Raw genomic sequence first — 27855 nt, forward strand, 5'->3', positions numbered from 1 at the left:
ATCTCTTTATGGAGGGGATCAATGTATTCTTTCAACCACTATTTTGCCCTCTGATTCCATGATATCAGGGCAGTTTTCCATCATCAAATCCTATAGTGTTAAGTGCAGGTTTTTTTCCCTCTTCAATGGTTTCAGGTTGTCCTGATTCTTGATCTATTCTCAAGGTTAGTGGTGTTGTTGATGAGGTATTTCACATTTTCACCTATTTTTTATCTCAATATTATTTAAAAATATTTATTTACTTTTTTCCATCATTTCCCACTGAGACAGGATTCAAAAGAACAACTGGTTATAAGATTTTTTTCAGGCCAGCACTATTACAGGAACTGCTGGGGAGTCTGCCAGGGGAGTATGACCTCATGAAATACTTAAATGAATTCATTTGAAGCTGGTTAACAAAACAACATTATTGAGAATATTACCTTATTAGGAAGCTTTGTTATTGCTTGGTAAAAGGGATGACTTCATTACTGAAGCAAATAAGGACCCTGAGATGATTTCTATACTGCTGATTCCTGTAATTCAGGGATGGGGAACATAGGTTGCATTGGTCTGCCATTGCCAAGCCAACCACAGAGGGGATTCAAAATTCAATAAATCTAGGGCCTTTTTAGGGATAAATTAAATATTTGACTAAATAAAGTTTTTCAAGGATGTTCTAAGTATCCAAATGGTTTTTGGCAGAAAAAGAGTTCCCCACCACTTGCTGTAAAGCTTGCCGCTCCTAAAACTCCTGGGCCAATATCATCTGAACTTCAATCTAATCACATTCAACCACCCTTCTCATCAATTTGAAGAGTAATTATATAAATTTAGATGTAATATATTATCCTTCTATATAAGTATCTTCCAGCTAGGTGGTGGGGGACAGCTAGGTGGTACAGTGGATAGAGCACCGGCCCTGGAGTGAGGAGTACTTGAGTTCAAATCTGGTTTCAGACACTTAAGAATTACCTAGCTGTGTGACCTTGGGCAAGCCACTTAACTCCATTGCCTCACAAATAAAAAAAAAAAACTAAAAAAGAAAAAAAATAGTATCTTGTTAAATTTGGACAATTTTTCTTGTTTGTATCCTTCATTATAGATTTTCAATCCTGAATTACTTTGCAAAATGATATATTAATTATTTTCCCTAGATTTGTGTTGCTTGTATATTTGATAAGAAAGTAGCCTATGCATTTGAAGAAACAACCAAACATTCTAAATTGGAGTCATTTCATATTGCATGGAAAAGCATGGAAAAACATCCACAATATAACATTATGATATATCCAAAAAAGAAGGGGAAAAACCTCCTATTTTTACAAAAATATTTATAGCAGCACTTTTGGGATGACTAAGTCTTAGAAATCAAGAAGAAATCAATCAATTGGGGTACAGCTAAGCAAGTTATGGTATATGATTGTAATGAAATGTTCTTGTGCTCTAAGAATCTCAATATAAAAATCTGATAATGTTCACCCAGGTTTTACTTAATGGCATATAATAAGGGATGACCTACTTCTTCCTGAGACAATCCATCATATTTTTTTTTCATAGATCTAATTGTTAGTTTTGTTAGCTTTTTTTAACCAAATTGCATTTTTGCCCATTCAATTTTCAATCTCTTGTCTTAGTTTTTCCAAATACTACCAAGTTGAGTAAGTCACGGTCACATTTATTATCATTCTACGTTGCCTTTCTGTCATTTTAGAAAATAGTTTTATTGATATCTTCTATTTTTACATTTACATCATTTTAAAATATATTTTTCTCACCTCAAATTATGCAAAGCTGTACCTTGTAACAAAGAATGCAAATGAAGACAGGGAAAAGAAATTAATCAAATCCAAAACATTAACATCATAAACAGTATACAATTTTTGTTCACATCAAACAATCTTACCATCTGCACTGTCACTATGAATATTATGTCATATAATATACCCCCATCCTCATATACCGTTCCATCTCTACCTTTTACACTGGGATTTGTAATCAATTTGATGCTAACTTTGCTTCTGAAAAGGGTATGTCAATTAACTCCCTTTGGTTTCCCTCCCAATCCCTGTGGTATGAATTACCAAATCAAAGTACCCTTCTTGGGCCTTTTCTCCATGACATATATGGTGTCCCAATCAGAATTTAGGGCAGTAACTGTCTCATTGTTCAGTTTCTATCACTAGTACTTAGTATAGTGCTTAGAACATAGCCAATATTTAAAGTGTGTTTTTCATTAATTCATTTCATGAAAACATAATCCTCCACCTCCACAGTATTCTCCTTTATGATATTTGGAGATTTTATTATTATTCCTTCCATTTATTTTCTTGTCATTGTGCATATTTTTTTCTTGGTGTCATTACTTCATTTTGCACAATTTATGAGTCTTCTCATGTTTCTCTATACTCTTCTCATTCATAATATCTAATGGCATCCTAATAGTTCATTACATTCACATATCACAATTTGTCAAGGCAGTGTACAATTGGGTTATATCTTTGTTATTTTGTTGCAATTTGTACTATTGCACATAAAGATATGTATATATATATATATATATATATATATATATATATATATATATATTCTGATCAGGTGGTCGATGACTTTTTTATACCCCTTTTGAGATAGATATTGTCTTCCACTGATGAATTGTAACCATAAGATTCACCCCCAAATCTCTAAGACATTCAGGATAATGGATTTACCAACTTATTTTTCTCTGACAGATCTAAAATACTCAAGTAATTTCTTCCTAGAAATCACTAGAAAAAGACCAACCTATAGGAGGATAGTAGTCTGCTTAGTGTGTAAAGTTATATTTAAAATAATAAATTTCTATTATGGTATATCATCGAATCTCTTAAAGTTTCATTGCCATAATCTTCTCTGTTTCCCTATAATTTAATGTCTGGATCTGCTAAATTATAAATACAGAATGTGGTAGAACAACCCTAAGGAATGAAAAAACAGGTCCTCTTAGCTTTTTTACTCTCTGCACTTCTTTCCTCTCTCTTAATTTTGTTTCTTTCTCACTTTTCTCTTTTCTCTCTTTTCTTAGCTTAATCTCCCTCTCACCATTTGTCTCACCTTTATCCCTGCTTATTTGTAATGTCTTAATTGAAACAAGTTGAAACCCCAATTTTAATTTGTCCCTATACAGACAAAATTCATTTCCAGGAAAAAAAAGTATGTATATGTGTGTTTTTGCGTGTGTTTACATATATACACATTTATATATATATACATGTATATATATACATATATATATATACTTATCATACAGACACATAGTGATACAAAATCACAATCAGATAGTCTTTCAGTTGATTTTCAACAAAAATAAGGCTATGAATTATTTATTACACATATTGGTTTATGTTTATCAGTAGTTGCACATATTGAGCACTTCAAATATAATGTTTAGAAGAAAACAAGTTTGAATATGTATTGAGTCAACATTTACTTGGTGGGAAGTAAAATGCTTTGTTTACAGTTAGAGGATATTTGACTTTCTCCAGCAAGAAAGGAAGAATATATTTGTTTCCTTTGGAGACCTCAGTATTTTCTATAGAAGGATCCTGCTAATTGCCTACAGTCAACAAAAAAACATTACCAGGGAGCTGGATGATTTATTTTTTAAAGTTAATATTATCATCATCATAAACCAAGGAAATTACAAGTAATAGAGCCCTTAGAAATATAAGACCTCCAAAAAAGGATACTTAGAGGGGCTGACGTAGAAGTGTCTCAACAATGTCATGGAGTGCTGGAAGGACTGGAGAAGAGAAAATTCATCCTAGAGAAGAAAAGATTCAGGCAGAATATGACAAAAGATTCAGGTAGAACATATTGTTAAAGTCTCATTGATATGTTTTGTTTTTACATTACAAAAAAATTACAGATTGACCCTACAATGTAAGAGGTTTCAAGCAACAAAGGAAAACAGCAAAGCAAATTTAACAACACAGAGACCTCATTTGAAAGTACATGCAGCAATACATAGTAGCATCACCCAAGTTATCTGTTTTTTAAAGATTTGTGATTAACAGAAATGCAGTTTCTTGCTTTTCAGACCCTTACCCATTAAAATGAAGAGAAATTTTTTTTAAAAAACTGTATATTGCATTCTCTTATATTTTCATCAGGCAATGGATAATATGCTGCATCATCAATCTTTTGGATTTCATGGATAGTCACTCTTTTGATCCTAGTTCTTAAGTTTTCAAGGTTGTTTGTCTTTACTTTGATATTCGTTCATATTATTCCCCTAGTTCTACCATTTGATTCTTCATCAGTTTATGAAAATATTTGTTAGATTCACTAGGCATGCTCATTGTGAATTGTACCATTTTCAGTCATTTTATCTGATATTGTGCTTTCCTGAACAGGGGGTCGATGACTTTTTGCTACCCTTTTTGAGATAGATGTTGTCTTCCACTGATGAATTATAACCATAAGATTCACCCCCAAATCTCTATGACGTTCAGGATAATGGATTTACTAACTTATTTTGCTCTGACTTCAAGTTTAACACAGTCTTCTGACAGATCTAAAATACTCAAGTAATTTCTTCCTAGAAATTACTAGAAAAAGACAAACCTATACGAAAATGTTAATGGTATTATTTTTTTGTTAGAGAACTAATGCTCTATAATCTAGGACAGCCACTTTGAGAGGGGGCTGATCAGAAATCTCCCTCAGAACCTCACCCCAAAGATTGTCCTTTTCTAGAGAGGTAGATGGGAAAGCTTTAACCTATATAATTTTATATTTGTTCCAACTTCCAGGTCATTTTCCTCTACCTCTCTGTCTCGACTTATGGTTATCAATTATTATTCAGTCAGTTACACATTCCAGAAACATTTTGGCAGATAATTGGTCAATGACAAAGAACTGAATGTAGCCTGTATTCTTAATAAAAACTTATGGTTTTGATTGCCTTTTCAGATGATTCAGAGATATCCAAGTAGATTTCAACTAAATTATGGAATATTTAATTTTTATGTTGTCTTCCCCTTTTTATTTCAATGTCTTTCTCTTTGTGACCTTTTTATAACCTTCAACTCTTCTGAATTCTAACAGGGTGGAATTATTACATTAGCTACTTCTCTTCCTCTTATAAGATTAATTGCTCTTTTGTGATGTGATTTTAATTTTTTTAAAAGAATATTTATTTGATCAAAGGAAAGTATGAAAAAATGTAGTTCTAAAGCAGTATAATTCAATGACTATTAATGACATTTCACTGACTGTTGATGTATGTTTCAGAAAGCATTAAAGCCCATTTGAAACAATATCAGTTGCAGCAAATCACAAAAGAGAGACTGAAAATAAAACAAGCAAAGAAAAAGAAATGGCAAAGTATTGCTCAAAATTAGTCCAGTTGTTCCTTGGAAAATAAGGAAAGAACTTCAGAGGTATCTTTCATCTTTAGGAGTTTTTGATAACTGTACTCTGTACCAATCTTCTTGAAGTTGGAAGAAGAGAGAAAAGACCACTAAAAAAACAAATTCTGCTAACCATTGCCAGGAAGAAAAGAAAAAAATGGCAACAACACTTGTTCTAGGCAATAAATATTGATTCAGTAAAAAACATAATTTTTCCATAGTTGCAAAAAAATTTTCCAAATGGAGATAGATGATGATGAAATGACTTTGTGCCATAAGAAATATCTAAAAGGGTTACGAAGTATATCAAATAAAATGGAAGTTGTTTGATTTGAAGCTTATTGAAAACATCAATACAATCAAATTCAGACGATGCAATAAGCATTGTCAATTTAATATCCAAAGTGATTTAATTATGATTTCATGATGAAACATTTAGGAATATATGTCACCATTTTGTGAAATCTATTTTAAGTCATAAACCAAAGATTAAAGTTAATAGAGAACATACTTGTTATTAAATTTTTCAAAGATGAAAAAATTTGTAAGGTTCATTGGATAATTTAATGTCATTGTGGTTTAATTGTTTTAGTCATGTCCTACTACATAACTCCATTTTGGGGTTTTCTCGGCAAGGATTTTGGAGTGGTTTGCCATTTCTTTCTTCGGAACAATGCACAGTTGAAGAAACTGAGGCAAATGGGATTAAGTAACTTGAGCAGAGTCACAAAGCTAAGTGAAGGTTTGAGGCCAAATTTGAACTCATAGTTTCTGATCCCAGATCTGCTTCTCTATCCACTATACCAATGAGTTGTCCCAGATATTTCAATACATTTACTATTTTTATTGTCTCAGTTAATTTTTATGACATCAAATGAGTTAAGTAATGAATTATGATGAAGATCATGGGTCATAGAAAAGACTGTTAGATTTGGAGTCACAGAATCCTAGAATCATAGACTGAAAACTAGAAAAGGCCTCAGTGATCGTTTAGTACAACCTATAGCATATAATACTCAACAAAGTTGTAAATCAGTCTAGTTCTGCTGGAAGACATCTGATTATTATCATCATCTCACTTTTAGACAAATCTAATTATCAGGATGTTATATTGTTATTGATGGGTTTTGTTTTGTTTTTTAAAGGGGCATCATGGACCTTTTTTAATATACACCATTATTTTTAGTTTTGGTCCTTGGAATCATATAGAATAAATCTCATCCCTCTTGTCACTGATAATCTTTGAAATACTTCAGTATAGCCATGACATTCCCTTTGAATCATTTCTTCTCCAGGTTAAATATTTCATGTTATTTCAAATGATACATATATATCATAAATTTCAAGACGTTTCTTCATCCTGGTTGCTATCCTCTGGATAGTTTTCAGCTTATTCCATTATTCTTAAATTGCAGTCCCTAAAACTGAACATAATACTTAAGATAAGTTTTATAAAGGCAGAGCTTACTGGGATTTTTAGCTCTTTGTTCCTCAAAAATATGTTCTTTTATATGAATTGAAAAAAAAAAGTAAGGAGCATAGGTACCCTGTGGTACCCCATTGGATTGGAGTCCTTCTGTCATGTTGACACTAAATTATAAAAAAAGACAGTTTGACACCAGTCATCAAAGAAGTTCTGAATCATGCTAACTGCAATATTGTCTAATATGTATATCTCATTCTTTTGCACAAAATAATCATGAAAATTTTTAAATGCTTTACTAAAATCTAGTCAATCATATACAACAAATTATACTCAGAATCTTGGAGTCATTAGAGTTTAGCTAAAAGTGGGCTCTGTGTGACATCATCACCTCTCTGAGTTTCTTTCTTCATCTGTGAAATGGAAATAATAATAATATGAACTATCTATATCTTAGCATTATTGTGAAGAAATTGCTCTGTCTACTTTGGAGAATGTGGAAGTTTTAATTAGTTTTTTCCATTGATTTGTCCCAGGGGCTAAGTAGGTAGCCAACAAATAATTTGTTTATTATAAATATTTTGTTTTCCAATTATATACAATAGTAGTTTCTACCTCTCATTTTTTGATAAGGTTTTGAATTTTACAATTTTTCCCCACCCTCTCTTCCCTCCCCCTCCCCCACAGAAGGTGATCTGATAATCTTTACATTGTTTCCATGCTATGCACTGATCAAAATTAAATGTGCTGAGAGGAAAAAATATACTTGAGGAAGAAATAAAATATTAGATATAACAAAATTATGTAGTACATGAGACAACTTTAAAAAAAATTGAGGGTACTAACCTTTGGTATTTGTTTAAACTCCACAGTTCTTTTCTCTGGATACAAATATTATTCTCCATCACAGATACCCCAAAATTGTCCTGGATTATTGCACTGATAGAGTGAACAAGTCCATTAAGGTTTATTATCACCCTCATGTTGTTATTAGGGTGTAGAATGTTCTAGTTCTGTTCATCTTGCTCAGCATCAATTCATGCAAGTCTTTATATGCTTCACTGAAATCCCACCCCTACTGATTTCTAAAAGAATAATAGTGTTCCATAATGTACATATACAACATTTTGTTCAGCCATTCCCCAATTGATGGACATTCCCTCGATTTCAAATTCTTCGCTGCCACAAACAGAGCTGCTATGAATAATTTTGTGCAAGTGATGTTTTTTACTCTGATTCATGATCTCTTCAGGATACAGACCCAGGAGTGGTATTGTTGGATCAGAGGATTATGCACATTTTTATTGCCCTTTTGGCATAATTCCAAATTGTTCTTCAGAAAAGTAGAATCAGTTCACAGCTCCACCAACAATGCATTAGTGTCCCAGATTTCCCACATTCCTCCCAATATTGATTGTCCTTTCTGATTGTATTGATCAATCTGAGAGGTAGAAGGTAATATCTAAGAGACAAATTAATTTGCATTTCTCTAAACTTTAATGATATAGAGCAATTTTTCATATGGCTATGGATAATTTTGATTTTCTCATATGCAAGCTTTTGCATATCCTTTGACCATTTGTCAATTATGGAATGGCTTCTTTTAATAAATTTGACTCAGTTCTCTATACTTTTCCTTAAAAATTTCCTTTGTCAGAAAGACTAGTTGTAAAATTTTTTTCCCAATTTACTACATTTCTTTTGATCTTGATTAGAGAGGTTTTATTTGTGCCAAAGCTTTTTAATTTAATGTATCAAAATTATCCAGTTTGATTTTTTATGATGTTCTCTATCTCTTCCTTGGTCATAAACTGCTCCTCTTTCCATAGATCTGACAGGTAAATTATTGGTTGTTCTAGTTTGCTTATAATATTTTCTTTTATGTCTAAATCCTGCAACCATTTTGTTCTTATCTTGGAATAGGGTGTGATATGTTGGTTTAATCCAAGTTTCTGTCATACTATCTTCCAGTTTTCCCAATAGTTTTTATTGAAGAGTGAGTTCTTAAACTGGACTCTTTGGGTTCATCAAACAAGAATTACTATAATCATTTCCTGCTGCCTCTTTTGCACCTAATATATTCCACTGACCAACCACTCTATTTCTTAGTCAATACAAAGAACTTTTGATGATTGATGCTTTATAATATAAATTTAGATCTTTTGCGGCTAAGTCATCTCTTTTGCACTTTTTTTCATTACATCAATTGATATTCTTCATTGTTTGTATCTACATATGAATTTAGTTGCAATTTTTTTCTAGCACATTAAAGTAATTTTTTTGGAAAATTCATTGGTATTGCACTAAATAAGTAGTTTAATTTAGGTAGAATTGTGATTTTTATTTCATTAGCTCGGCTTATCCATTAGCAAGTGATATTTGTCCAATTATTTAAATCTGGTTTTATTTGTGTGAAAAGTGTTTTATAGTTGTTTTGATGGAGTTTCTGAGCCCCAGGTACTTTATGTTGTCTGGTGTTATTTTAAATGGGATTTCTCTTTCCAACTCTTGCTGCTGTATCTTTCTAATAATATATTGAAATGCTGAGGATTTATGTAGGTTTATTTTATAACCTGCAATTTTGTCTGTTGCCGATAGTTTCCAGTAGTTTTTTAGATAATTTTTTAGGGTTCTTTCATCATGTCACCTGAAAAGAGTGAGAGTTTATTTCTCCCTTCCCAATTCTAATTCCTTCAATTCTTTTTCTTTTCTTATTTCTGAAGCTAACATTTCTAACACAATATTGAATAGTAGTGGTGATAACAGACAATCTTGATTTCATTGGGAATGCCCTTAGCTTATTTCCACTGTATATAACACTTATTGATGTTTTCACATATAAACTGCTCATCTTTCTAATGAACAATTCATTTATTCCTTGCTCTAGTGTTTTTTAATAGGAAAGAGTGCTGCATTTTGTCAAAGGCTTTTGCAGCATCTATTGATATAATCATATGATTTCTGATAGGTTTGCAATTGATATAATCAATTACACTAACAGTTTTCCTAATATTGAACCAACCCTGCATTCCTGGAATAAATCCTTCTTCTTCATAATATATTATCCTAGTGATAACTTGCTGTAATCACTTTGCTAAGGTTTTTTTTTAAGATTTCTGCATCCACATTCAGTAGGGAAATTGGTCTATAATTTTCTTTCTCTCTTTTGTCTCTTCCTGATTTTGTTATCAGCATTACATTAGTATCATATAGAAGGAATTAACAAATAATTTTATATTAATTTGTTTGTTCAATAAATATTTAAGAAGTATATGAGATAGAATTTTAAAATATAAATATCTAGTAGTCTTTAGAATTAGAAGACTTGGATTTCAGTCACAGTTTTTTAACTTGGTAGTTATGTGACCTTAGGCAAGTGTCTCTACTTTCCAAGGCAAGTGTCTCTACTTTCCTAGGTCTTAGTTCTGGGGGCTTTTTAAATATTAAGTTAGGACACTAATGATTTACTACTTCCTTCTAAGGGTTTCTGTAAGTAATCTTGATTATTACTTATATCACATAATCCAAATTACTTGGCTCATTTTACTCTAACTTTCTTGCTTTAGGTTTAAGTCACACTGCTCTCCAGATTGGTCCTTGAACAATTAAACAAATTAAACAATTAAAAAATTGTTTCCAAATTGAATTATTAGTCATAATTAATTACTAATTAGATTTACATATGTAATTTAAACATCAACGTTATTCATTTTAAATTAATTACTAATTTTCATCCCATGCCGAAGTTTGCCTGAAAAACTCTCTTCTAGGGGTGGCTAGGTGGTGTAGTGGATAAAGCACCAGCCTTGGAGTCAGGAGTACCTGGGTTCAAATCCGGTCTCAGACACTTAATAATTACCTAGCTGTGTGGCCTTGGGCAAGCCACTTTAACCCCATTTGCCTTGCAAAAACCTAAAAAAAGAACTCTCTTCTAAGTATAGGAAGAATAGCAGCCTATTGATTGAGAAATTGCTAAAGAATTCATTATCCTGAAATATTAACTCACTCTATTAAGTGATAAATGTGTTGATTTCAGAGAATCTTGGGAAAAATGATGAATTAATAAGTAAACAAGTAGAACCTGTAAAATAGCATTCACAGTATTTATAATTATATGCCATTATATACCATTTATGATTATATAAAATAATCATATGTATAAAATAAAATAAACTATATTCTACATGTAATTTTAATGACCAAAATTAGTTCTTCAGAACATAAGAAAACATACTTTCCTCCATTCAGAAGTGGGAGTCACAAACATACATACATACATACATACATATCACATACATTCTTCTGCACTTGGTATGTTGATTCATTTTGCTGAATGGTTTCATTTGTTTTCTTTTGTGTCTTTTACTTTGGCTCTTTATTACAAGAGATAAACTTATTAGGTAAAGAACCATAAATTGGGAAAGGAAAGGGAGATTAAAAATAGAAAAAAAATTTAAATTGAACAGTGGAAAAGAGAGAATCTAGATTATGATTTCCTTGAGGGTATGGACTACATTTTATTTTTATTTTGTCTTTCTTTGTATTCCCAGGACTTATATCCATAATTGCTGGCACAGAGTAGGCAATTAATAAATGGTTCTTTGCTGGATGAAAGGCTGAATTTTTAGGGAGAAAAAAATTTCTATTGCTAGTATCTTTCATAGAATCTTGCAACGTGTTTAATAGATGCTTGTTGACTTGAACTGCATGTTTTGCAAACTATAAAAAAAATGTATTTGTGTATGAACTACTGCTATTTCAAGATCCCAGGTTTGATTTTTGATTTGTGTTAAAGTGAAGAATTTGTCACTATTCCAATGGACAAAACTTTTATTTTTTGCAGTATGTAGTTTGGAGTGACTCACCTCAAGGACACTGTTCTATATTGATAATGAAAGAGGTCCCATTAAAAAGCAAATACTCAATTCACTTAGATGAATAAGATTCTAGTTAAATAATCTTAATTGATTAAACTTAAAACATTGGAAATATATATATTTAATTCTATATAACCAAATATATCAATATGACTAAATATATGATCTATGCAGTTTTATATAGTTATATATAGTACAACCTTGTCATAGATGCCAAGCATTTTCTTTTTTTTAATTCAAGGCAATGGGGTTAAGTGACTTGCCTAAGGTCACAAAGTTAGGCAATTATTAAGAGTCTGAGTCCAGATTTGAACTCAAGTGCTGACTCCAGGGCCAGTGCTCTATCCACTTTGCCACCTAGCTGCCCCCTATGCTGGTAAGATACCTTTTTTGGTAAGATACCTTTTTTCACATGTCTCATTGTGTTGTAGAGGTGACCCTGGGGTTCCTGAAGACTATGTTAATACAGTATAAAGGTTGACAGATACTCAAACTGGAAAGATTTCAATTGCAATCATTCATGGGAAAGTCTTTCTTAATTTGTAATCTTGGCACAGTAAATGGGTGCTAAACTTGGAGTCAGGAAGACCTGAGTTAAAATTCTTACTGAAATAATTGCTAGATCTGTAATCCTAAATCTCTAGACCTCTGTGACCTTCACTTTACTTAATTGTAATATAAGGATAATAATAAGTTCTACCTCACAAAGTTGTTGTGAGGACTAAGTGAGACAATACATGCAAAATTCTTTGGAAACCCTAATGTAAAAATAATGCACATATGTCTTTATAAAGGTAGTAACATAAATACATGTGTGCTTTGTTGTTTAGTCTTTTCAGATGATTCCACTCATTGTGACTCTATTTGGAGCTTCTTTGTCAAAGACATTGCAGTGGTTTCCCATTTCTTTCTCTAGCTCATTTTACAAATGAATTAACTGAGGCAAACAGGGTTAAATGGCTTGCCCAGGGTCATACAACGAGTAAGTATCTGAAGCAATGTTTGAACTTAGAAAAATGAATCTTTCTGACCCCAGGCTCAATGCTTGATCCACTGCCATCTAGTTTCCCTGCTATTATTCATCACGAAGACTAGCCACTATAAATTGAAAAATACAACTACAATGTAACTCATTAAAAAGTCTAAGAAAGTTTGAAAAAAATGTGATATCCATGTGTGGACAGGGAAACCCCTCTGGCAAGATCTGGATCTCTGAGAAATTTGAAGTATAATTTTCATTTATTTTCATATCCTCAACTTTCAACATTTTGTTTTGTAACAGGAAATAAAAAAGTGCTGATAGTTTCACAGAATCATATAGTCTGAACTTACCCAGGCTGAGCCATATTAACACTTCTTCTTAATTGATCTACTGCCCTTATAAGACTGGTTGTTAAAGTCAAGCTTATACTAACACATTTTTAATGATGCTGCATGAACTGTAGTATTGTTCTCCCAAGTTTGATCTCTATGTGCATTATTCATTTGATCAACATTCATATACTGAACCCTTGCTTTCAATAGAGTTCTATATAAATGTCTGACCTCCTGAGTGTTCTCTCTATCAATGACTTACTTCCAAATTAACAGGGTTTTTTACTTCACACTTTCACTCCTTTTTTCCCTTGTCCTGCTCATTAATTAGTTATGAAGTCATATGAATTTAATATCATCAGAATCTCTTGTAACCCCTTTACAGAATCAAAGTAACTTCATTATTTAGAGAGGAATTCAAAAGATATCTAATACAAAAGTTATTTGAACAAAATATGCACCATAACATACCTTATGAGTGTCTTCCAACCTTTTCCTGAACATTCCTGTTACATGAACATAATTCTGGCCCATCATCTCAGCCCAGGTCTCTATTGTACTTCCATCCTTCTTGTCAGGAACTCTATAGTACCTTATAGAAGTTGAGGTAGTCTCTGTTCTTCTTTCATTGATCCATTATAATTTTCCTCCACCCCTGGCCTTTTAGGGCACTGCTCTTTTATTCAATATAAGATTAACTTTAGAAAGGAATATTTACTTCAAAAGAATAATAAGAACAAACAACTTTTCTCCTCATACCTTGGAGTGGGAACCTTGCTTCTATGACCTAGATCATCTGGTAAGAAGAGAGAGATTAGTTTACACCTTATTTCAATTTTTTACATAATATTCATCTCCATCAAGTTCAAGTGTGAAACCACTCTGGTTTTGTATCCTTGATCCTCAGATCACTACTGTTAGGCTTGCTGCAATACTCACCTAGGATTCCTAGGATGTTGGATCCCTGTGACTTTAGTTCTTAGATCAGGCACTCAAGTCCTTATATTTAGGATTGAAAAAATATTAAACAAGCAAAACATAAAACAAGACCAAAGACCAAGGTTGTTTGGAGGTGGGGGGGGGGGCATCTTCTGAGTGTGTATTTTGATCCTCTAGGGAACTGAAGCAATTGTGTCTGGCCAGTTTCTTTTTTTGCTGTTATTTTTTGGTAAAGTAATGGGATTAAGTGGCTTGCTGAAGGCCACACAGACAGGTAATTATTAATTGTCTTAAACTGGATTTAAACTCAGGTCCTCCTGACTCCAGGGCCAGTGTTCTATCCTCTATGATACCTTAGCTGCCTATCAGATTTTGTTTCTTCTGTTGTTTACTCATTTCCCTAGCTTATGGACTGATTTCAATGGCACTTCCCAAGCTTTTGAGTGTTTTCAAGGACAGCACCCCCCGCCCCGGAAACTCAATTCCTCCAAGCTTTTCTGAGAGGCTCTGACTGTTTTCCTTCCTCAGCTATGGTCTGTGGATGACCACAAGTACTCCTCTCTGCCCTGGAGCTGTGAGGAGGAGCCCTGATCCACTATGGCAATGGGGGCTTTGATGACATGTACAAAACAGCAGATACCTGTCCCAGGCATAGTGGAGAGGCATGGACAGCCTCCCCTCACTCCTGCACCTTCTGTGGGCTGAACACACTGGGAGCAGCTGTGGGGCAGCTCCCTTCTGGGTGGATCCAGTCTAAGTCTATACTAAGGCCTGAGTGGCACTGGGCTCCTCTGATGTGGCAGTGTTTTCCTGCTGACCTTCCAAGTATTCCTTGGTGATCCCTGGTCTGAGAGGTCCGGAAACTTCCCCCACTACCAAACCCAAGTGTCCCCCATGTCCTTGGCATCCCACGGGCTGTTCCTGGAGCTGATTCACTCCTCACACTGCCAGGCTATGGCACAACCCTTTCCACCCCTGTCCTGGTGAAACAGACCCTTGCCACAGATCTTCCAAATTATCTTGGGCTATAAAATTGGTTCACTCAGTCTTTCTGTGGGTTCTTCCATGCTAGAATTGAATTAGGTCATAATTTTAAGGCATTTGGCGTGATTTGGGGAGAACTTCTGGGAATTCCAGCCTCTGTTCCACCATCTTGGCTCTATCCCTTTGTAGTCTTGTTTTCTATTCAAAATTCAATCACATTGTTCAAAACTTTTATATCTACACACACACACACACACACACACACACACACACACACATATATTTATATAGTTACTATTTTTCCTACCATACCCCTTGATTTACTTTTCCTCTAGTTAAACTGAACTAATTGATATACCTGAATTAGAAAAATGTTTTTACAGCTATATATCCTTGTTTATACTATTCTTTATACTTTGAATTCCTTCTATTCCATGACCATCTCTCAAAAATCTTTGTCATCTTTTATGGAGCAGCTAAAATGCTACCTATCTACCTATTTTTATTAAGCCTTCCCTGATTTCTCCCATCTCTGAACCTACATAGAACTATGCTTTAGTATGTTTATCCAATTATATGTGTTATAAACTCCTTCAAACTATAAACGTCTTGAAAATAAGGCTTTCTCTTTTGCATTGAGCTATCTTTCTCACTATCATCCATTATTAGCAAAACAACTTTTCAAAAAACCATTTTGTGAAATGAATGAATGATTCATCTTGCTAGTCATTATGGAGATGCAACAAAAATAGACCTTGTCCATACCCATTTTAATGGAAGATGTACATAAGGTAGATGAACATCAATAATATTAATAATAATATATCAGTCAATAATATTTTAAAATTAACAATGGGAAGTTATCATAACAACTTTGTAAAGTTGCAAGCACAAGTATTATAATTCTTGTTTTTAATGAAGATTAAATTGAGATTCAGAAATAAAATGACTTTTCCAAAAATCATATAATTAATTCATATGATACCTCGGACTCAAATATAAGTCTTTTGACATTAACACTCATAATCAAGAGTGAAATTAACAACTAAAAATGTTATGATAAATTTACACTTATTTTATTGCAATACTCTCAATTTAAAATGGATAAATCTGTAATTAAGACAGGGCAATACCAGGAATAAGGGATTCTTTTTTCAAATTAATTAATTATTTCATTCAAATGCACATGTATATTTTTAAGTTACAAAATTTCTTTCCACACTCCTCCCCTTCCCACCACCCTCCCCTCAGCAGTGAACAATCAGGCTAGCATTGTACATACACATTTTGTATAAATGAGTTTACACATTAGTCATGTTCAGTAGGAAGAATTAGGATTAAGGGAAAGAGATATATAAGAGATAATATTTATAAAGTGTTCATCAGATTCTGTAGAGTTAGTTTTCCTTTTCTTTTTTTGTTTTGTTTTGTTTTGTTTTTCTTCCTCTGAATGGAGATAACATTGTCCATAGCTGGTTTGATGGCTGTCCTAGCTCTCTGAACTACTGAGAGGAGCTGCTTCCATTAAGGTGGAGTATCTATCTCACAATGATGTTATACATTGTTCTCTTGGTTCTACTCCCTTAGCATCAGATCCTGTAAGTCATTCCATTTTTCTCTAGAGTCTGACCATTTATGATTTCTTAAAGAATAATAGTATTCATGCACCTTAACTAGTTTAGCCATTCCCCAATTGATGACATTCCTTCAATTTCCAATTCTTTGCCACTATGAAAAGAGCTGCTATAAATATTTTGGAAGATATGGGACTTTTCCCATTTTTTATGATTTCTTCTGGATATAGTTGGAATGACTGGGTCAAAGGGAATGAACATTTATTGCACTTTGGGTACAGTTCTATGTTGTTCTTCAGAATGATTGGATCAATTCACGACTCCATCAGCATTGCATTAATGTACCAATCCTCCCACAAAGTCTCTAGCATTGATCACTTTCCCTTTTTGTCATCTTAGTCATTCTGATAGGTGTGAGGAAATACTGATAGTTTTAATTTGCATTTCTCTTATAATTAATGATTTGTAGCATTTTTTCATATTATTATAATATATAGCTTTAATTTCATAATTTGAAAACTATTCATATTTTTTGCCCAGCTATCAATTGGGGAATAACTTGTAACCTTATAAATTTAATGCAATTCTCTATATATTTTAGAAGTGAGACCTTTATAAGAACTCCTAGTTTTGAAAATTATTTCCCAACTTTCTGCTTTCCTTCTAATTTTGGTAGCATTGATTTTATTAGTGCAAACCCTTTTCAATTTAATACAGTAAAAATCATTCATTTTTCAGGTTATAATGTACTCTAATTCTTGTCTGGTCATTAATTTGTCCCCTTTCCGTAGATCAGAGTATTTCTTGGTCTATTAACTTATCTATTGTGTCACCCTTTATGTCTAAGTCCTGTACTCATTTTGACCTTATTTTCATATGGGGTGTGAGATGTGGGTCTGTGTAAAGTTTTGTCATACCATTTTCCAGTTTTGCCAACAATTTTTGTCAATAGTGCGTTCTTATCCCAGAAGCTGATGTCTTTGGGTTTGTCATATAGTAGATCGCTGTAGTAATTAACTGAAGTTTCTTTTGAACCTGTCTTAATCCAATGATCCATTACTCTATTTCTTTTTTTTTTTAGGTTTTTGCAAGGCAAATGGGGTTAAGTAGCTTGCCCAAGGCTACATAGCTAGGTAATTATTAAGTGCCTGAGACCAGATTTGAACCCAGGTACTCCTGACTCCAGGGCCGGTGCATTATCCACTGCACCACCTAGCCTCCCCACCATTACTCTATTTCTTAACTAATACTAGGAAGTTTTGATGACTGCCACTTTGTAGTATAGTTTTAGATATGGTAGAACTAGGCTGCCTTCCTTTCCATTTTCCCATCAGTTCGCTTGCTATTTTTGACCTTTTTTTGCTTCAGATGTATTTTGTTACTATTTTTTCTTGGCAAAGTAATTATTTGGTAGAGAGTAAAGCTAACTTCAGTGCAGCAAAATCAAAATTGTCTTATGAACATTTTCTCTTTTTGGACCCACAGGTATCTTAAAGGTTACATTTCAAACCAAAATTTTTCCCTTAAAATATCTCTTCTCTTAACTTTGATGTTTATGCTAAACATACTGCCATCCTCCCCATTACCAGTGTTTGCAATCTCATACTCACCCCATACATTCTTCTCTTTTTCCTCCTACCATCAAAGACATCACCATGGTTTATCAATTCTAACTCCATATCTCTGCTCTTTATTCTGCTCTATACAAAATATCTACCACTATTCTGACTCCATGAATTTTCTCTTGAACTACTGAAAGAGTTTCCTAATTAGACACCATGATGTAATTGTCGTTTCTTTGAATTTGTTCTCTAACCAGCTGTTAAAGTTATCTATAGGTCTGAGCAAATGATTCTCCTTCTCAAAATCTTTAGTGGCTCCTATTAAATCTAGAAAACACACATACACACACACACACACACAAACACAAACACAAACGGGGGGGGGGGGGGAAGCACACTTATTTATTTATTTTTCTATTTCCTAGATATGGATTTCAAACCCTTTACAATTTGACCCCAATTTGTGTTTCTAAATTAATTTTACTCGATACCCTTTTACAAACTGGTCCTACAAGTTTGGTATTTAATTTCTTACTTGCATCCTTGACTAGTCTGTCCACTATACCTAGAGGATTTCTTTTTCTTTTTTTTTTTTTTACTTAGAAGTCCTACCTTCCATGAAATGTAAGTTCATGTAACACTTCTCAAGAACCGTTTTAGTGGTTAATTCTCTTTTCCTTTTTCAAATTACATTGGTACATATTGTACAAATTGTATTTCTATTTACTTATTTGTGCATAAGTTGATTTACAATTATGTTGTATTATCCTCAGTGATAAGGACTTTTTCATTTTTACTTTGTATTCTCAACACTTTGAATAGTGTCTTGCATATAAACAGGTATTTGTTGAGTTATATTAAATTTGTTTAATCCAGCTAAACAGGCTATTAAATTGCTGATAAACTGGGGTCAGGAGCAGCTCAAAATCTATAAAATGGTTTTGAGACTAGAGCTTTTAATTCACAATGAAAAATAAAATTTTAGATTTAACCTTGAATTTTTCTCAAATGTAACTATAATGGATAATATAATTCAGACCCAGATTATACATATATATATATATATATATATATATATATATATATATATATATATGTTTATATACCAAAAGGGAGGAAAGGATTTTAAAAATAAATCTCCCCTCACCTGTGTTACCTGAGCAATGGAAAGTCTTTCATGTCTGTGCAAATGAGTCTTTTAAGTGAAAGGAGTCTTGCTAAAGTGAAAAAAATGGCAGGTTTGCAGTCAGAGAAATTTGAATGTGTTTAGATCCAGATTTCTACCATCTATGATCTATTTGATTTTGGCTATCAAACAGTAAAATGAAGGTGCTGAACTTCATAACCCCTAATATCCCTTCCACCTCTTACTCTATGATCTAATGAACCTATCACAGGACTTCTAGAACATCCCACATCTGATTAAGAATCACAGTTAAAATATTGTTGGTAAGTGGTCATTAATCCTTTGTTTAGGGGTCAGCTAGGTGGCACAGTGGATAGAGCACTGACTTTGGAGTTAGAAGGTCTTGGGTTCAATTTGATCTCAGATACGTAATAATGGCCTAGCTGTGTGACCTTGGGCAAGTCACTTCTAACCCCATTGCCTTAAATAAATAAAATTTTAAAACAATTCTTTGTTTAAACACTTTCTAAAAGAAGGATTCCATTAACTCCCAACTTAGCTTATTCAGTTTTAAAGATCACCATTTGCCTTCAGGTAAAAATCCATGTCTTTGCAATCTCCAACCATCTGTCTAGTTTTGCCCTGGGAGAACTGAGGATCTTTACTCCCCTCTTTGTTTCTTTAGCAGAAAATTCTAGAACCCCAAATAGTCTCTTTTCAGGAAAACAGAGGCACAGAAAGAAATGGGATGTTCAAGACTACACAGCTACTGCACTGTCCACAGAAGTAAACTGCCACATAAACATGATCCAGATCTCATATTTCTCAGTACAATGCAGTGCTCTTTCCAGTAGAGTGGGTTTCTTATTTCTGTGGTTTGGAGCAAGGTATTTCTCAACAATTGCAACTTATATTTAAAACAATTTTCTAATATGCCTCTTACAAGAAAAAAAAGGCAGAGGACTCCTCTATAGAGCACTTAATTTGTGTTCTTTACACAGGCTCACATTTTAGTTGATAAATAAAGAGCAATTCGACTCTGTACTTGATTAGTGAATGCCCATGGATTCTACACTGTATATTTTCAGCAAGTGGACCACATCTAATTCAAATGGTTTTTAATGGCTCCTGTTTTTCTCTTAACAGCTGTTCTATGGAATGGAAATAATGGTTTCAGATTCTCAGTGTTTATGGTGAAACTGGGGAGCAGGGTACATTCTCTGGAATAATTAATCTTTCTCAAAGATGCCACTGTAGAACCTGAGACCTTGAACCCTGTGAAATTCATTTAAACTAATAAAATTTCCCTTTCGGGGTCACTGATGGGAATCTAATTTTTAATAGTTATTTGGGGAAATTTTGCCAGAGTACCTGTCCCATTCTTCCACCAAGATTGAGTCCCAGCACAATTAGAGAAGACTCCTAGAAAAGAGGCCATGGTGTATAGAGTGATCTCAGTGATTGACCAGAGATTGGATTGGATAAAGTTAGACTTCATCAGGATACAAAATCCACAGAGTGAGGCAGAAAGAAGGAATGGAATATCTAAATTTCATGATTTTGAAACCTCTGACAAAGGCAATAAAAAGAAAGGAAGGGAGGGAGGGAGGGAGGAATGGAGGGAGAGAGGGAGGAAGGAGGGAAGAAAGAAGGAAGAGAGGAAGGGAGAAAGGGAGAAAGAGAAAGAAAGAAAGAAAGAAAGAAAGAAAGAAAGAAAGAAAGAAAGAAAGAAAGGAAGGAAGGAAGGAAGGAAGGAAGGAAGGAAGGAAGGAAGGAAGGAAGGAAGGAAGGAAGGAAGAGAGATACGATATTTTCAAAAATGTAATTGTCATTGATATTGAAGTATAACTGCTCAACCTTTGAGAGAATACTTTATTTGTAGACTTGATATTTTCCCATTGGATTCATTTAGAGGAATTCAAATAAAGACTTTCAATGAAAGTCACACATGATTATGAGATACAAAACTTCCCAGTTCTGTTTCCTGTCAAAAAAGTTATGACTGTTGTAGAAAAATCAGCTCAAAAAATCCTAGTCCCAAAGTGCAATTTCATTCAGTTTTAAAGAGCTGACTTTTGATGTCTTTAGAGGCAGGAGGAAACCTGGTTCCCAATCAAGGCTTTTTTGTAAATAACATTAAACTTCTTCTACCTGGATCATCTGGTTTACCTACTGAACATAGGCATCCAAATTTGTTATGTCAGCAAAAATAGTGAACAGTAGTTCCAGTGAACACACTATTTGGGGGGGGGGGGAGGCAAGAGATTTCAGAGAGTGACAATTGATGATGTTGATGATGATGTTTATCCTTCATTCTCCAAGACAAATGGCATCTGGAAAGTAAAGCAATGACACACATGTAGGATTTGTCCTAATTCACCAGCCTCATTTTCTCCTCTGGAACCCTTCAAGTCCAGTGGTCAGATATGAATCAAGACAACTGGAGATGGTCCTAGATATGAGACAATCAGGGTTGCCTAAGCTAGTAAGGGTCAAGTGTGTGAAACTACATTCCTTCGATTGCTTTTTCTTCTATTGCTAAAGCTAACATTTTAAAAACATATTTTATTTATTTGTTTTTTGAACTACATGCAATGGTATTTTTTAGCAATCATTTCTTTTGCAAGATTTTGTGGTGTGCATTTTACTCTTTTCCTCCCTTCCCTCCTTCCTCCCCCTGACAGACATTAAAGAAGGAGTTATGGAATATCAGAGTATTTTAAGGAGTCCAGAAGAGACAAATGAGAATGCTGCCAAAGGCAGGTTTCTTTACTTCACAATTTTCCCCAGAGATGCAAGTTTGCTGTGCTTTATGTTGTAAGACAAGACGTTGCCAAGGGTATGACATAAAATTGAGCGAAAATGCCTCAAACACCCCTAAAATGTATGAAAATGTCATTGTGATCCACTAACAGAGAACATTCCATTCACAAGGATGGGGGATAATATTATCCATTAATGTCAATTACAATTGTCCAAGAGTCATTATTTCTTTGGACTATATAATCACCATTTCTGGATATCTTAGGGAGCATGACCAATAGATAAAGTTATGGGTCATTTGTGTGACATTTTTCTTCAAGGTAGATATATGTCATGGATGATTCACTAGATGTAGACTAGGGGGATTTGGATTGAAAATCCCAACACCATCAAAAATTAAATTCAAATAAACAAATATGAATTTATGGTCCATTATTTACAAGGTTAAGGATAGTGAACAAACTGACTAGCTAAATGAGTGCGTTCAATTAGTACTTCAAACATTAGCTAAATCACTTGATCACCCCATCCCTACTAAAATTCACTGTAGCTGAAGTTCTTGAAAATACCATTTGAAATTGGTTTCTCCACTTGGATCATTCTCTTAGAAAACCTTCATTGTGACTGCTAAACTCATTACTCAATTGAAACTAACATCTCTAAAGTCATCAGTTATCTTTTAAATGCCAGTCTACTTAATGACCATTAGTACAATGACTGGCAAATATTAAGTGCTTATAAATGTTTTATTAACCAATTGACTATGCATTTGGCACTATTGATCTTCTAGGTAAGTTCTCCTCTTTAATTTTTTTTATGGAACTTTCTCTTCTGGTTCTTCCTTGTTAGCTTGACCACAACTTTTCACTTCTCTTTGGCTTCATTTAGGTTATACCATCTAAATGTGAGTGTTACCTAAAGTTTTGTTATAGACCTTCATCTCTATCTTTCATTATAGTATCATGGTGATTTCATCAAATTTCAATGGTTCAGTTATGATATATTCAGATATTTACCAGATCAATGTATACAGACTTAGCAAATTTCTCCTGAGCTGCAGTGCCACATTTCCAATTTTTGAATGGTGAGGTCAAAGTGCATGTTCTATAGACATCTCAAAATCTGTAACACGTCTAAAACAAAATTCATTTTCCCCTGAAACTCTCCTTTCATTTTACCTTCCCAATTACATCTCCCTTAGACTTTAGTCTTTGCATTTCCTGCCACAAAACCCTCTATCCCTTGTCCCCCTAACTGACTTATAATATTACCTTTATTGTCTAAATTCTGTACTGTTTTGGCCTTATCTTGGTATAGCGTATGAGATGTGGGACTATGGTTGCCATACTATCTTCCAGTTTTCCCAGCAGTTTTTATTGAAGAGTGAATTTCCAAGAAGCTGAATTCAAAAGTAGATTACTATAGGATTTTTCTCCTGACTCTTTTGCACCTAATCTTTTCCGCTGAGCCATCACTCTATTTCTTAGCCAGAACCAAGCAGTTTTGGTGTGGGTGCCTTATAATATAATTTGAAAGCTGGTATGGCTAGGCCACTTTCTTTTACATTTATTTTCATTAATTCCCTTGATATTCTTGACCTTTTGTTCCTCCATATGAATTTAGTTACTATTTTTTTAGCTCATTAAAGTAATTTTTGGAAGTTTAATAGGTATGGCACTAAATAAGTAATTTAATTTAGGTAGAATTGTCATTTTTATTATATTAGCTCAACCTACACATGAATAATTGACATTTGTCTAGTTATTTTAGATCTGATTTTATTGTATTAAAAGTGTTTTATAACTATTTTCATAAAATTTTTGAGATTGCCTTGGCAGGTAGATATTCAAGTATTTTATTTTGTTTGAGGTTATTTTAAATGGGATTTCTCTTTCTATCTCTTGATGTATCTTATTAGCAATATATATATACATATATATATACATATATATATATGTATATATATGAATACTGAGGATATATGGGAGTCCATTTTATGTTCCACAACTTTATTAAAGTTGTTCATTTCTTCCAGTAGTTCTTTTAGGTGATTTTTTAGGGTTATCTAATAATAGCATCTTATCATCTGCAAAAAGTGAAATTTTTGTTTCTTCATTACCCATTCTGATTTCTTCAATTTCTTCTTCTTCTCTTATTGTTAAAGGTAACATTTCTAATTAATATTGAATAATAGTAGTGATAAGAGGCATACTTGTTTCACCCCTGATCTTATTGGGAATGATTCTAGCTTATACCCATTGCATATCATGTTTGTTGATGCTTTCAGATAGATGCTATTTATCATTTTAAGGAAAATTCCATTTATTCCTATGCTCACTAGTATTTTTAAAAGAAATGGGTGCTGTATTTTATCAAAGAGCTTTTTCAGCATCTATTGAGATAATCACGTAATTTCTGTTAGGGTCATTATTGATATGGTCAAATATAGTTTTCCTAATATTGAACCAATCCTGCATTCCTGGTATAAAACACCATTGATCATGGCATATTATCCTAGTGATAACTTGCAGTAATGACTTTGGTAATTTAAAAATTGTGCATCCATTTTCATTTGGGGAATTGTTCTATAATGTTCTTTCTGTTTTCACTCCTCCTGGTTTAGGTATCAGAACCACATTGGGATCATAAAAATAATATAGAAGACTTTCTTCTTTAATTATTTTTTGAAATAGTTTGTATAGAATAGGAACCAATATTTTTCCTTGAATGTTTCATAGAATTCACTTCTGAATCCATCTGTCCCTGAAGACTTTTTTTCTTAGGGAGTTCATTGATGGCTTGTTCAATTTCTTTTTTTTTCTGAGACAGGTTTATTTAAATATATAATTTCTCATCCTTTTAAACTGGACAATTTATATTTTTATAGATATTAATCCATTTCACTTAGATTATCAAATTTACTTGCATACAATCAGGCAAAATAGTTCTGAATTATTACTTTAATTTCTTCCTCACTGGTGGTGAATTCATCTTCATTTTTGATACTAGTTATTTTAATTTTCTTCTTTTCTAAAAAATAAAATTAATCAAAATTTTATCTATTTTTAATAAAACAAATTATTGGTTTTATTTATTAGTTTAATAATTTTCTTGCTTTTGATTTCATTAATTTCACTTTAATTTTCAGAATTTCTAATTTGGTATTTAATTGGGAACTTTTAAATTGTTTAAATTGTGAGTTCTCCCAATCCACCTATCCACAAACCACAAAGATTCCTGTTCTCACTGCCATGGTTCTCAGGTTAGTCCCTGCTGCCTGTACACTGGGACTCTATTCTCTATCTGGGGCTTGCTCACAAACCCCGAGTGACAGACCTTGATAGAAATTGTCCCCTTTTGTTCTATTGTAGATTCTGTCAATCCAAACTCTGTTAAGAGACTTGATTCACATAGGTTCTGAGGGAAAGTCTGAGCTTAAAACAGTATCTGACTTTTCTCCACCATCTTGGTCAAAAGTGAGTGAGATAGTTTATGCTTATATTCTTTGCTCTTGAGGCACAGTGGCTAGAGCTCTGGTCCTTAGGTTGAATTTAAATCTAATCTTAGACCCTTAATAGCTGTGTGGCTTTGGCAAATCACAGCTATGAATGGGAATTAATAATAGAACCTAATGTGCTACGTGGTTGTTAGGATGAAATGAAATAATGTTTGTAAAGCATTTAGCATCATATCTTATCAATATGGTAGGTACTTATGTAAATGCTTATTCTTTTTACCTTCTCCATCATACCTTTTATGAGCCTCCTTTTATTTACCTTTCCTCATTAGAATATAAAATCTTGAGGACAGGGAATGTCTTTCATGTACTTCTGATTTTGTTACCAGGGCTTCTTAGCATACTGTTAGGCAATGAATAATTGCTTAATAAATGTCTATTTATTTGACCTCTCTCTCTCTCTCCCCCTCTTTGTCATTTTCTTGGGCTCTTTCTCTGCACACACAAACACTAAGCTATATATATATATATATATATATATATATATATATATATATATATACATATGTATATATATGGGTATATATATAAACCCATATATATATATACATATATATATATATAATGTACACACATATTCATTTGTATGTGCCCATATATGTCTATAAGAAATGCATTTATACACACACACACATTATATATATATATATATATATATATATATATATATATATATATGTATGTATCAGATCTATATATGCTAACTATGCCCAAAGATTTACAATCTATAGGGAGAGTTTGTAGAAAGAAAGACAAGAGACCATCTTTGACAAGCGGCCACCTGACTGACCCACTCCTATTACTATCTCATGATTATGCTTTCTTTGTTACTGTAAAGGTCCAATTCTCAGAAAATCTTTTACAAATAAAGCTAAATTTTTCAACTTTTACCCACTGCTACTAGTTCTATTCACTAAAGGACTAAAGCAAAGCAATTTTCCTGGCTCAGTACAGCCAGAAAAGAGTAATGAGGTTCAAGTTGAATCAGGTGCAAGGTTCTTTAAATGTTGGTTTTCTGTATTAGGAACCCACAATCAGATTTTGGATTATTCCAGGAATTTATAAGAAATTTTTTTGAAAAGAGAAATATTTAAAACAGGATCATTACAACCTCAGTGAAGCTCATGGCTAATTCTCCTTGGATAATAATTTCCTCAACGATGTGTATGCATTTTTATAGATTGAATTTTAAAGGGTAAAGGAAATTGGTTTTTACCATGGAATTATATTCATTCATGCTCAGAACACCCAGTATCCTAATCTGTTAAAATCACTCTTCTTTTTAGAACTGGCTTTGCTGTTAAATCTTCCATGAAGACTTCCCTTATCCTCTCCAATTTTCCCAGAGCATTTTTCTAGAACTCTCTGTTTTCATTATCATACTTTAAATTGTCTCACCCTCATTTCTTTAAATGTTCTTAAATATCTTTACCCCTACCCCATTGCTCTGCAAATTCCTTAAAGGCAAGGATAGTCATTTTACTAATTTGTTATTTTGACCCCTGAGCACAGGGTCTGCTGCACAGTAGTTACTTAAAAATGCTTGTTGAGCTGAATCTCAATGAATTTAATTCAGGAATCAGTATTTATTTGTGGACTGTAAATCTGAACCTTGGATTTATGAAGCAAGGAAACATCCTTTTCATAGTTCTGGCTGCTTCTGTGCATTCGACTGCTGGGAGATGCTGAGAAATCTTTAGAGGTGGTCAATTGGTGAGTACTTCTGGGATCAATTAGTAAGGCACCTAATTGGATTTGATTAATCAGTTCCAACCTCTGACTTGCTATTTTTAAATGGTATCTCTTCAGTACTTGTGACAGTATGGAGGAAAAACAGTCCTCCTAACTGAAAGTGTAGGAAGAAAGACTTGATCCATTGGTATGAACGTATTTCTAGCAAAAACGTGTCTAGAAACTGAAAAAGATTCATCAAATAGTTTTGCTCAGCAGTGGCTACTGTTTTTGGGTATAAATGAAGTCAAAATTATGTTTGTGAATCTGGGTCAAAATCAGTGGAATAAATGGAAGATATTTGATCGTTTGTCCTATTCATGAAGGAGTAAACTGTTAGGATTAATGTCATTTATGGAATAATAATATTTACAACAAAAAATTATACTAAAATTTATTGTGAATACATTTTCTTCATTTTTACAGATGGAATAAGCTAAGGTGAAAAAAAGATACCTTTCCCAAGATCACCCAGATACTAACACAGTACTAGCAGAAAGGAAATTTTATCAGAAACGGGAGACCTAGATCTATTGTCCAGCTATTTACTACCTAGCTGACTTTGGACAAATTATATCATCTCTCTGAGGCTCAGTTTCTTCATCTGTAAATGAATAGAGAAATAAGTAAATAATATTTTAGGTTCTCCACTAGACCCATGATTTTAAGCAGA

This window comes from Macrotis lagotis, chromosome X (genome assembly GCF_037893015.1).
Source record: "Macrotis lagotis isolate mMagLag1 chromosome X, bilby.v1.9.chrom.fasta, whole genome shotgun sequence".
Classification (NCBI taxonomy): Eukaryota; Metazoa; Chordata; class Mammalia; order Peramelemorphia; family Peramelidae; genus Macrotis; species Macrotis lagotis.